Genomic DNA, 13,307 nt, shown 5'->3' on the forward strand with positions numbered 1-13,307 from the left:
GCCTTTGACCACAAACCTCGAATCTACCGGCCCTCGGCAGCCATTCTCCAATATTGCTCAAAGGGCCCCAAAATCCGAACGACTGAGACTGCAAAACACATGCAAAGAGTGACCACTGAAAACTTTGGCTGGCCCTAACCCTCACATGGTACCCCACCCACAGCACCACCAACCATCGGCCTACAGCTTTGCCTTTGACCACAAACCTCGAATCTACCGGCCCTCGGCAGCCATTCTCCAATATTGCTCTGTGGGGCCCCAAAATCCGAACGACTGAGACTGCAAAACACATGCAAAGAGTGACCACTGAAAACTTTGGCTGGCCCTAACCCTCACATGGTACCCCACCCACAGCACCACCAACGATCGGCCTACGGCTTTGCCTTTGACCACAAACCTCGAATCTACCGGCCCTCGGCAGCCATTCTCCAATATTGCTCAAAGGGCCCCAAAATCCGAACGACTGAGACTGCAAAACACACGCAAAGAGTGACCACTGAAAACTTGGGCTGGCCCTAACCCTCACATGGTGCCCAACACACAGCACCACCAACGATCGGCCTACGGCTTTGCGTTTGACCACAAACCTCTAATCTACCGGCCCTCGGCAGCCATTCTCCAATATTGCTCAAAGGGCCCCAAAATCCGAACGACTGAGACTGCAAAACACATGCAAAGAGTGACCACTGAAAACTTTGGCTGGCCCTAACCCTCACATGGTACCCCACCCACAGCACCACCAACGATCGGCCTACGGCTTTGCCTTTGACCACAAACCTCGAATCTACCGGCCCTCGGCAGCCATTCTCCAATATTGCTCAAAGGGCCCCAAAATCCGAACGACTGAGACTGCAAAACACGTGCAAAGAGTGACCACTGAAAACTTTGGCTGGCCCTAACCCTCACATGGTACCCCACCCACAGCACCACCAACGATCGGCCTACGGCTTTGCCTTTGACCACAAACCTCGAATCTACCGGCCCTCGGCAGCCATTCTCCAATATTGCTCAAAGGGCCCCAAAATCCGAACGACTGAGACTGCAAAAGACATACAAAGAGTGACCACTGAAAACTTTGGCTGGCCCTAACCCTCACATGGTACCCCACCCACAGCACCACCAACGATCGGCCTACGCCTTTGCCTTTGACCACAAACCTCGAATCTACCGGCCCTCGGCAGCCATTCTCCAATATTGCTCAAAGGGCCCCAAAATCCGAACGACTGAGACTGCAAAAGACATGCAAAGAGTGACCACTGAAAACTTTGGCTGGCCCTAACCCTCACATGGTACCCCACCCACAGCACCACCAACGATCGGCCTACGGCTTTGCCGTTGACCACAAAACCTCGAATCTACCGACCCTCGGCAGCCATTCTCCAATATTGCTCAAAGGGCCCCAAAATCCGAACGACTGAGACTGCAAAAGACATGCAAAGAGTGACCACTGAAAACTTTGGCTGGCCCTAACCCTCACATGGTACCCCACCCAGAGCACCACCAACGATCGGCCTACGGCTTTGCCTTTGACCACAAACCTCGAATCTACCAGCCCTCGGCAGCCATTCTCCAATATTGCTCAAAGGGCCCCAAAATCCGAACGACTGAGACTGCAAAAGACATGCAAAGAGTGACCATTGAAAACTTTGGCTGGCCCTAACCCTCACATGGTACCCCACCCACAGCACCACCAACGATCGGCCTACGGCTTTGCCTTTGACCACAAACCTCGAATCTACCGGCCCTCGGCAGCCATTCTCCAATATTGCTCAAAGGGCCCCAAAATCCGAACGACTGAGACTGCAAAACACATGCAAAGAGTGACCACTGAAAACTTTGGCTGGCCCTAACCCTCACATGGTACCCCACCCACAGCACCACCAACCATCGGCCTACAGCTTTGCCTTTGACCACAAACCTCGAATCTACCGGCCCTCGGCAGCCATTCTCCAATATTGCTCTGTGGGGCCCCAAAATCCGAACGACTGAGACTGCAAAACACATGCAAAGAGTGACCACTGAAAACTTTGGCTGGCCCTAACCCTCACATGGTACCCCACCCACAGCACCACCAACGATCGGCCTACGGCTTTGCCTTTGACCACAAACCTCGAATCTACCGGCCCTCGGCAGCCATTCTCCAATATTGCTCAAAGGGCCCCAAAATCCGAACGACTGAGACTGCAAAACACACGCAAAGAGTGACCACTGAAAACTTGGGCTGGCCCTAACCCTCACATGGTGCCCAACACACAGCACCACCAACGATCGGCCTACGGCTTTGCGTTTGACCACAAACCTCTAATCTACCGGCCCTCGGCAGCCATTCTCCAATATTGCTCAAAGGGCCCCAAAATCCGAACGACTGAGACTGCAAAAGACATGCAAAGAGTGACCACTGAAAACTTTGGCTGGCCCTAACCCTCACATGGTACCCCACCCACAGCACCACCAACGATCGGCCTACGGCTTTGCCTTTGACCACAAACCTCGAATCTACCGGCCCTCGGCAGCCATTCTCCAATATTGCTCAAAGGGCCCCAAAATCCGAACGACTGAGACTGCAAAACACGTGCAAAGAGTGACCACTGAAAACTTTGGCTGGCCCTAACCCTCACATGGTACCCCACCCACAGCACCACCAACGATCGGCCTACGGCTTTGCCTTTGACCACAAACCTCGAATCTACCGGCCCTCGGCAGCCATTCTCCAATATTGCTCAAAGGGCCCCAAAATCCGAACGACTGAGACTGCAAAAGACATACAAAGAGTGACCACTGAAAACTTTGGCTGGCCCTAACCCTCACATGGTACCCCACCCACAGCACCACCAACGATCGGCCTACGCCTTTGCCTTTGACCACAAACCTCGAATCTACCGGCCCTCGGCAGCCATTCTCCAATATTGCTCAAAGGGCCCCAAAATCCGAACGACTGAGACTGCAAAAGACATGCAAAGAGTGACCACTGAAAACTTTGGCTGGCCCTAACCCTCACATGGTACCCCACCCACAGCACCACCAACGATCGGCCTACGGCTTTGCCGTTGACCACAAAACCTCGAATCTACCGACCCTCGGCAGCCATTCTCCAATATTGCTCAAAGGGCCCCAAAATCCGAACGACTGAGACTGCAAAAGACATGCAAAGAGTGACCACTGAAAACTTTGGCTGGCCCTAACCCTCACATGGTACCCCACCCAGAGCACCACCAACGATCGGCCTACGGCTTTGCCTTTGACCACAAACCTCGAATCTACCAGCCCTCGGCAGCCATTCTCCAATATTGCTCAAAGGGCCCCAAAATCCGAACGACTGAGACTGCAAAACACGTGCAAAGAGTGACCACTGAAAACTTTGGCTGGCCCTAACCCTCACATGGTACCCCACCCACAGCACCACCAACGATCGGCCTACGGCTTTGCCTTTGACCACAAACCTCGAATCTACCGGCCCTCGGCAGCCATTCTCCAATATTGCTCAAAGGGCCCCAAAATCCGAACGACTGAGACTGCAAAAGACATGCAAAGAGTGACCACTGAAAACTTTGGCTGGCCCTAACCCTCACATGGTACCCCACCCACAGCACCACCAACGATCGGCCTACGGCTTTGCGTTTGACCACAAACCTCGAATCTACCGGCCCTCGGCAGCCATTCTCCAATATTGCTCAAAGGGCCCGAAAATCCGAACGACTGAGACTGCAAAACACATGCAAAGAGTGACCACTGAAAACTTTGGCTGGCCCTAACCCTCACATGGTACCCCACCCAGAGCACCACCAACGATCGGCCTACGGCTTTGCCTTTGACCACAAACCTCGAATCTACCGGCCCTCGGCAGCCATTCTCCAATATTGCTCAAAGGGCCCCAAAATCCGAACGACTGAGACTGCAAAACACGTGCAAAGAGTGACCACTGAAAACTTTGGCTGGCCCTAACCCTCACATGGTACCCCACCCACAGCACCACCAACGATCGGCCTACGGCTTTGCCTTTGACCACAAACCTCGAATCTACCGGCCCTCGGCAGCCATTCTCCAATATTGCTCAAAGGGCCCCAAAATCCGAACGACTGAGACTGCAAAAGACATGCAAAGAGTGACCACTGAAAACTTTGGCTGGCCCTAACCCTCACATGGTACCCCACCCACAGCACCACCAACGATCGGCCTACGGCTTTGCGTTTGACCACAAACCTCGAATCTACCGGCCCTCGGCAGCCATTCTCCAATATTGCTCAAAGGGCCCGAAAATCCGAACGACTGAGACTGCAAAACACATGCAAAGAGTGACCACTGAAAACTTTGGCTGGCCCTAACCCTCACATGGTACCCCACCCACAGCACCACCAACGATCGGCCTACGGCTTTGCCTTTGACCACAAACCTCGAATCTACCGGCCCTCGGCAGCCATTCTCCAATATTGCTCAAAGGGCCCCAAAATCCGAACGACTGAGACTGCAAAACACATGCAAAGAGTGACCACTGAAAACTTTGGCTGGCCCTAACCCTCACATGGTACCCCACCCACAGCACCACCAACCATCGGCCTACAGCTTTGCCTTTGACCACAAACCTCGAATCTACCGGCCCTCGGCAGCCATTCTCCAATATTGCTCTGTGGGGCCCCAAAATCCGAACGACTGAGACTGCAAAACACATGCAAAGAGTGACCACTGAAAACTTTGGCTGGCCCTAACCCTCACATGGTACCCCACCCACAGCACCACCAACGATCGGCCTACGGCTTTGCCTTTGACCACAAACCTCGAATCTACCGGCCCTCGGCAGCCATTCTCCAATATTGCTCAAAGGGCCCCAAAATCCGAACGACTGAGACTGCAAAACACACGCAAAGAGTGACCACTGAAAACTTGGGCTGGCCCTAACCCTCACATGGTGCCCAACACACAGCACCACCAACGATCGGCCTACGGCTTTGCGTTTGACCACAAACCTCTAATCTACCGGCCCTCGGCAGCCATTCTCCAATATTGCTCAAAGGGCCCCAAAATCCGAACGACTGAGACTGCAAAACACATGCAAAGAGTGACCACTGAAAACTTTGGCTGGCCCTAACCCTCACATGGTACCCCACCCACAGCACCACCAACGATCGGCCTACGGCTTTGCCTTTGACCACAAACCTCGAATCTACCGGCCCTCGGCAGCCATTCTCCAATATTGCTCAAAGGGCCCCAAAATCCGAACGACTGAGACTGCAAAACACGTGCAAAGAGTGACCACTGAAAACTTTGGCTGGCCCTAACCCTCACATGGTACCCCACCCACAGCACCACCAACGATCGGCCTACGGCTTTGCCTTTGACCACAAACCTCGAATCTACCGGCCCTCGGCAGCCATTCTCCAATATTGCTCAAAGGGCCCCAAAATCCGAACGACTGAGACTGCAAAAGACATACAAAGAGTGACCACTGAAAACTTTGGCTGGCCCTAACCCTCACATGGTACCCCACCCACAGCACCACCAACGATCGGCCTACGCCTTTGCCTTTGACCACAAACCTCGAATCTACCGGCCCTCGGCAGCCATTCTCCAATATTGCTCAAAGGGCCCCAAAATCCGAACGACTGAGACTGCAAAAGACATGCAAAGAGTGACCACTGAAAACTTTGGCTGGCCCTAACCCTCACATGGTACCCCACCCACAGCACCACCAACGATCGGCCTACGGCTTTGCCGTTGACCACAAAACCTCGAATCTACCGACCCTCGGCAGCCATTCTCCAATATTGCTCAAAGGGCCCCAAAATCCGAACGACTGAGACTGCAAAAGACATGCAAAGAGTGACCACTGAAAACTTTGGCTGGCCCTAACCCTCACATGGTACCCCACCCAGAGCACCACCAACGATCGGCCTACGGCTTTGCCTTTGACCACAAACCTCGAATCTACCAGCCCTCGGCAGCCATTCTCCAATATTGCTCAAAGGGCCCCAAAATCCGAACGACTGAGACTGCAAAAGACATGCAAAGAGTGACCATTGAAAACTTTGGCTGGCCCTAACCCTCACATGGTACCCCACCCACAGCACCACCAACGATCGGCCTACGGCTTTGCCTTTGACCACAAACCTCGAATCTACCGGCCCTCGGCAGCCATTCTCCAATATTGCTCAAAGGGCCCCAAAATCCGAACGACTGAGACTGCAAAACACATGCAAAGAGTGACCACTGAAAACTTTGGCTGGCCCTAACCCTCACATGGTACCCCACCCACAGCACCACCAACCATCGGCCTACAGCTTTGCCTTTGACCACAAACCTCGAATCTACCGGCCCTCGGCAGCCATTCTCCAATATTGCTCTGTGGGGCCCCAAAATCCGAACGACTGAGACTGCAAAACACATGCAAAGAGTGACCACTGAAAACTTTGGCTGGCCCTAACCCTCACATGGTACCCCACCCACAGCACCACCAACGATCGGCCTACGGCTTTGCCTTTGACCACAAACCTCGAATCTACCGGCCCTCGGCAGCCATTCTCCAATATTGCTCAAAGGGCCCCAAAATCCGAACGACTGAGACTGCAAAACACACGCAAAGAGTGACCACTGAAAACTTGGGCTGGCCCTAACCCTCACATGGTGCCCAACACACAGCACCACCAACGATCGGCCTACGGCTTTGCGTTTGACCACAAACCTCTAATCTACCGGCCCTCGGCAGCCATTCTCCAATATTGCTCAAAGGGCCCCAAAATCCGAACGACTGAGACTGCAAAAGACATGCAAAGAGTGACCACTGAAAACTTTGGCTGGCCCTAACCCTCACATGGTACCCCACCCACAGCACCACCAACGATCGGCCTACGGCTTTGCCTTTGACCACAAACCTCGAATCTACCGGCCCTCGGCAGCCATTCTCCAATATTGCTCAAAGGGCCCCAAAATCCGAACGACTGAGACTGCAAAACACGTGCAAAGAGTGACCACTGAAAACTTTGGCTGGCCCTAACCCTCACATGGTACCCCACCCACAGCACCACCAACGATCGGCCTACGGCTTTGCCTTTGACCACAAACCTCGAATCTACCGGCCCTCGGCAGCCATTCTCCAATATTGCTCAAAGGGCCCCAAAATCCGAACGACTGAGACTGCAAAAGACATACAAAGAGTGACCACTGAAAACTTTGGCTGGCCCTAACCCTCACATGGTACCCCACCCACAGCACCACCAACGATCGGCCTACGCCTTTGCCTTTGACCACAAACCTCGAATCTACCGGCCCTCGGCAGCCATTCTCCAATATTGCTCAAAGGGCCCCAAAATCCGAACGACTGAGACTGCAAAAGACATGCAAAGAGTGACCACTGAAAACTTTGGCTGGCCCTAACCCTCACATGGTACCCCACCCACAGCACCACCAACGATCGGCCTACGGCTTTGCCGTTGACCACAAAACCTCGAATCTACCGACCCTCGGCAGCCATTCTCCAATATTGCTCAAAGGGCCCCAAAATCCGAACGACTGAGACTGCAAAAGACATGCAAAGAGTGACCACTGAAAACTTTGGCTGGCCCTAACCCTCACATGGTACCCCACCCAGAGCACCACCAACGATCGGCCTACGGCTTTGCCTTTGACCACAAACCTCGAATCTACCAGCCCTCGGCAGCCATTCTCCAATATTGCTCAAAGGGCCCCAAAATCCGAACGACTGAGACTGCAAAAGACATGCAAAGAGTGACCATTGAAAACTTTGGCTGGCCCTAACCCTCACATGGTACCCCACCCACAGCACCACCAACGATCGGCCTACGGCTTTGCGTTTGACCACAAACCTCGAATCTACCGGCCCTCGGCAGCCATTCTCCAATATTGCTCAAAGGGCTCCAAAATCCGAACGACTGAGACTGCAAAAGACATGCAAAGAGTGACCACTAAAAACTTTGGCTGGCCCTAACCCTCACATGGTACCCCACCCACAGCACCACCAATGATCGGCCTACGGCTTTGCCTTTGACCACAAACCTCGAATCTACCGACCCTCGGCAGCCATTCTCCAATATTGCTCAAAGAGCCCCAAAATCCGAACGACTGAGACTGCAAAACACATGCAAAGAGTGACCACTGAAAACTTTGGCTGGCCCTAACCCTCACATGGTACCCCACCCACAGCACCACCAACGATCGGCCTACGGCTTTGCCGTTGACCACAAAACCTCGAATCTACCGACCCTCGGCAGCCATTCTCCAATATTGCTCAAAGGGCCCCAAAATCCGAACGACTGAGACTGCAAAAGACATGCAAAGAGTGACCACTGAAAACTTTGGCTGGCCCTAACCCTCACATGGTACCCCACCCACAGCACCACCAACGATCGGCCTACGGCTTTGCCTTTGACCACAAACCTCGAATCTACCGGCCCTCGGCAGCCATTCTCCAATATTGCTCAAAGGGCCCCAAAATCCGAACGACTGAGACTGCAAAACACGTGCAAAGAGTGACCACTGAAAACTTTGGCTGGCCCTAACCCTCACATGGTACCCCACCCACAGCACCACCAACGATCGGCCTACGGCTTTGCCTTTGACCACAAACCTCGAATCTACCGGCCCTCGGCAGCCATTCTCCAATATTGCTCAAAGGGCCCCAAAATCCGAACGACTGAGACTGCAAAACACATGCAAAGAGTGACCACTGAAAACTTTGGCTGGCCCTAACCCTCACATGGTACCCCACCCACAGCACCACCAACGATCGGCCTACGGCTTTGCGTTTGACCACAAACCTCGAATCTACCGACCCTCGGCAGCCATTCTCCAATATTGCTCAAAGGGCCCCAAAATCCGAACGACTGAGACTGCAAAACACATGCAAAGAGTGACCACTGAAAACTTTGGCTGGCCCTAACCCTCACATGGTACCCCACCCACAGCACCACCAACGATCGGCCTACGCCTTTGCCTTTGACCACAAACCTCGAATCTACCGGCCCTCGGCAGCCATTCTCCAATATTGCTCTGTGGGGCCCCAAAATCCGAACGACTGAGACTGCAAAACACGTGCAAAGAGTGACCACTGAAAACTTTGGCTGGCCCTAACCCTCACATGGTACCCCACCCAGAGCACCACCAACGATCGGCCTACGGCTTTGCCTTTGACCACAAACCTCGAATCTACCGGCCCTCGGCAGCCAATCTCCAATATTGCTCAAAGGGCCCCAAAATCCGAACGACTGAGACTGCAAAAGACATGCAAAGAGTGACCACTGAAAACTTTGGCTGGCCCTAACCCTCACATGGTACCCCACCCACAGCACCACCAACGATCGGCCTACGGCTTTGCCTTTGACCACAAATCTCGAATCTACCGACCCTCGGCAGCCATTCTCCAATATTGCTCAAAGGGCCCCAAAATCCGAACGACTGAGACTGCAAAAGACATGCAAAGAGTGACCACTGAAAACTTTGGCTGGCCCTAACCCTCACATGGTACCCCACCCACAGCACCACCAACGATCGGCCTACGGCTTTGCGTTTGAGCACAAACCCCCAATCTACCAGCCCTCGGCAGCCATTCTCCAATATTGCTCAAAGGGCCCCAAAATCCGAACGATTGAGACTGCAAAACACATGCAAAGAGTGACCACTGAAAACTTTGGCTGGCCCTAACCCTGACATGGTACCCCACCCACAGCACCACCAACGATCGGCCTACGGCTTTGCCTTTGACCACAAACCTCGAATCTACCGGCCCTCGGCAGCCATTCTCCAATATTGCTCAAAGGGCCCCAAAATCCGAACGACTGAGACTGCAAAACACATGCAAAGAGTGACCACTGAAAACTTTGGCTGGCCCTAACCCTCACATGGTACCCCACCCACAGCACCACCAACGATCGGCCTACGGCTTTGCCTTTGACCACAAACCTCGAATCTACCGGCCCTCGGCAGCCATTCTCCAATATTGCTCCGTGGGGCCCCAAAATCCGAACGACTGAGACTGCAAAAGACATGCAAAGAGTGACCACTGAAAACTTTGGCTGGCCCTAACCCTCACATGGTACCCCACCCACAGCACCACCAACGATCGGCCTACGGCTTTGCCTTTGACCACAAACCTCGAATCTACCGGCCCTCGGCAGCCATTCTCCAATATTGCTCAAAGGGCCCCAAAATCCGAATGACTGAGACTGCAAAAGACATGCAAAGAGTGACCACTGAAAACTTTGGCTGGCCCTAACCCTCACATGGTACCCCACCCACAGCACCACCAACGATCGGCCTACGGCTTTGCCTTTGACCACAAACCTCGAATCTACCGGCCCTCGGCAGCCATTCTCCAATATTGCTCAAAGGGCCCCAAAATCCGAACGACTGAGACTGCAAAAGACATGCAAAGAGTGACCACTGAAAACTTTGGCTGGCCCTAACCCTCACATGGTACCCCACCCACAGCACCACCAACGATCGGCCTACGGCTTTGCCTTTGACCACAAACCTCGAATCTACCGGCCCTCGGCAGCCATTCTCCAATATTGCTCAAAGGGCCCCAAAATCCGAATGACTGAGACTGCAAAAGACATGCAAAGAGTGACCACTGAAAACTTTGGCTGGCCCTAACCCTCACATGGTACCCCACCCACAGCACCACCAACGATCGGCCTACGGCTTTGCCTTTGACCACAAACCTCGAATCTACCGGCCCTCGGCAGCCATTCTCCAATATTGCTCAAAGGGCCCCAAAATCCGAACGACTGAGACTGCAAAACACGTGCAAAGAGTGACCACTGAAAACTTTGGCTGGCCCTAACCCTCACATGGTACCCCACCCACAGCACCACCAACGATCGGCCTACGGCTTTGCCTTTGACCACAAACCTCGAATCTACCGGCCCTCGGCAGCCATTCTCCAATATTGCTCAAAGGGCCCCAAAATCCGAATGACTGAGACTGCAAAAGACATGCAAAGAGTGACCACTGAAAACTTTGGCTGGCCCTAACCCTCACATGGTACCCCACCCACAGCACCACCAACGATCGGCCTACGGCTTTGCCTTTGACCACAAACCTCGAATCTACCGGCCCTCGGCAGCCATTCTCCAATATTGCTCAAAGGGCCCCAAAATCCGAACGACTGAGACTGCAAAAGACATGCAAAGAGTGACCACTGAAAACTTTGGCTGGCCCTAACCCTCACATGGTACCCCACCCACAGCACCACCAACGATCGGCCTACGGCTTTGCCTTTGACCACAAACCTCGAATCTACCGGCCCTCGGCAGCCATTCTCCAATATTGCTCAAAGGGCCCCAAAATCCGAATGACTGAGACTGCAAAAGACATGCAAAGAGTGACCACTGAAAACTTTGGCTGGCCCTAACCCTCACATGGTACCCCACCCACAGCACCACCAACGATCGGCCTACGGCTTTGCCTTTGACCACAAACCTCGAATCTACCGGCCCTCGGCAGCCATTCTCCAATATTGCTCAAAGGGCCCCAAAATCCGAACGACTGAGACTGCAAAACACGTGCAAAGAGTGACCACTGAAAACTTTGGCTGGCCCTAACCCTCACATGGTACCCCACCCACAGCACCACCAATGATCGGCCTACGGCTTTGCCTTTGACCACAAACCTCGAATCTACCGGCCCTCGGCAGCCATTCTCCAATATTGCTCAAAGGGCCCCAAAATCCGAACGACTGAGACTGCAAAACACGTGCAAAGAGTGACCATTGAAAACTTTGGCTGGCCCTAACCCTCACATGGTACCCCACCCACAGCACCACCAACGATCGGCCTACGGCTTTGCGTTTGACCACAAACCTCGAATCTACCGACCCTCGGCAGCCATTCTCCAATATTGCTCAAAGGGCCCCAAAATCCGAACGACTGAGACTGCAAAACACATGCAAAGAGTGACCACTGAAAACTTTGGCTGGCCCTAACCCTCACATGGTACCCCACCCACAGCACCACCAACGATCGGCCTACGGCTTTGCCTTTGACCACAAACCTCGAATCTACCGGCCCTCGGCAGCCATTCTCCAATATTGCTCTGTGGGGCCCCAAAATCCGAACGACTGAGACTGCAAAACACGTGCAAAGAGTGACCACTGAAAACTTTGGCTGGCCCTAACCCTCACATGGTACCCCACCCACAGCACCACCAACGATCGGCCTACGGCTTTGCCTTTGACCACAAACCTCGAATCTACCGGCCCTCGGCAGCCAATCTCCAATATTGCTCAAAGGGCCCCAAAATCCGAACGACTGAGACTGCAAAAGACATGCAAAGAGTGACCACTGAAAACTTTGGCTGGCCCTAACCCTCACATGGTACCCCACCCACAGCACCACCAACGATCGGCCTACGGCTTTGCCTTTGACCACAAATCTCGAATCTACCGACCCTCGGCAGCCATTCTCCAATATTGCTCAAAGGGCCCCAAAATCCGAACGACTGAGACTGCAAAAGACATGCAAAGAGTGACCACTGAAAACTTTGGCTGGCCCTAACCCTCACATGGTACCCCACCCACAGCACCACCAACGATCGGCCTACGGCTTTGCGTTTGAGCACAAACCCCCAATCTACCAGCCCTCGGCAGCCATTCTCCAATATTGCTCAAAGGGCCCCAAAATCCGAACGATTGAGACTGCAAAACACATGCAAAGAGTGACCACTGAAAACTTTGGCTGGCCCTAACCCTGACATGGTACCCCACCCACAGCACCACCAACGATCGGCCTACGGCTTTGCCTTTGACCACAAACCTCGAATCTACCGGCCCTCGGCAGCCATTCTCCAATATTGCTCAAAGGGCCCCAAAATCCGAACGACTGAGACTGCAAAACACATGCAAAGAGTGACCACTGAAAACTTTGGCTGGCCCTAACCCTCACATGGTACCCCACCCACAGCACCACCAACGATCGGCCTACGGCTTTGCCTTTGACCACAAACCTCGAATCTACCGGCCCTCGGCAGCCATTCTCCAATATTGCTCCGTGGGGCCCCAAAATCCGAACGACTGAGACTGCAAAAGACATGCAAAGAGTGACCACTGAAAACTTTGGCTGGCCCTAACCCTCACATGGTACCCCACCCACAGCACCACCAACGATCGGCCTACGGCTTTGCCTTTGACCACAAACCTCGAATCTACCGGCCCTCGGCAGCCATTCTCCAATATTGCTCAAAGGGCCCCAAAATCCGAATGACTGAGACTGCAAAAGACATGCAAAGAGTGACCACTGAAAACTTTGGCTGGCCCTAACCCTCACATGGTACCCCACCCACAGCACCACCAACGATCGGCCTAC

The sequence above is a fragment of the Heliangelus exortis genome, chromosome 20 (genome assembly GCF_036169615.1).
Source record: "Heliangelus exortis chromosome 20, bHelExo1.hap1, whole genome shotgun sequence".
NCBI classification, from domain to species: Eukaryota; Metazoa; Chordata; class Aves; order Apodiformes; family Trochilidae; genus Heliangelus; species Heliangelus exortis.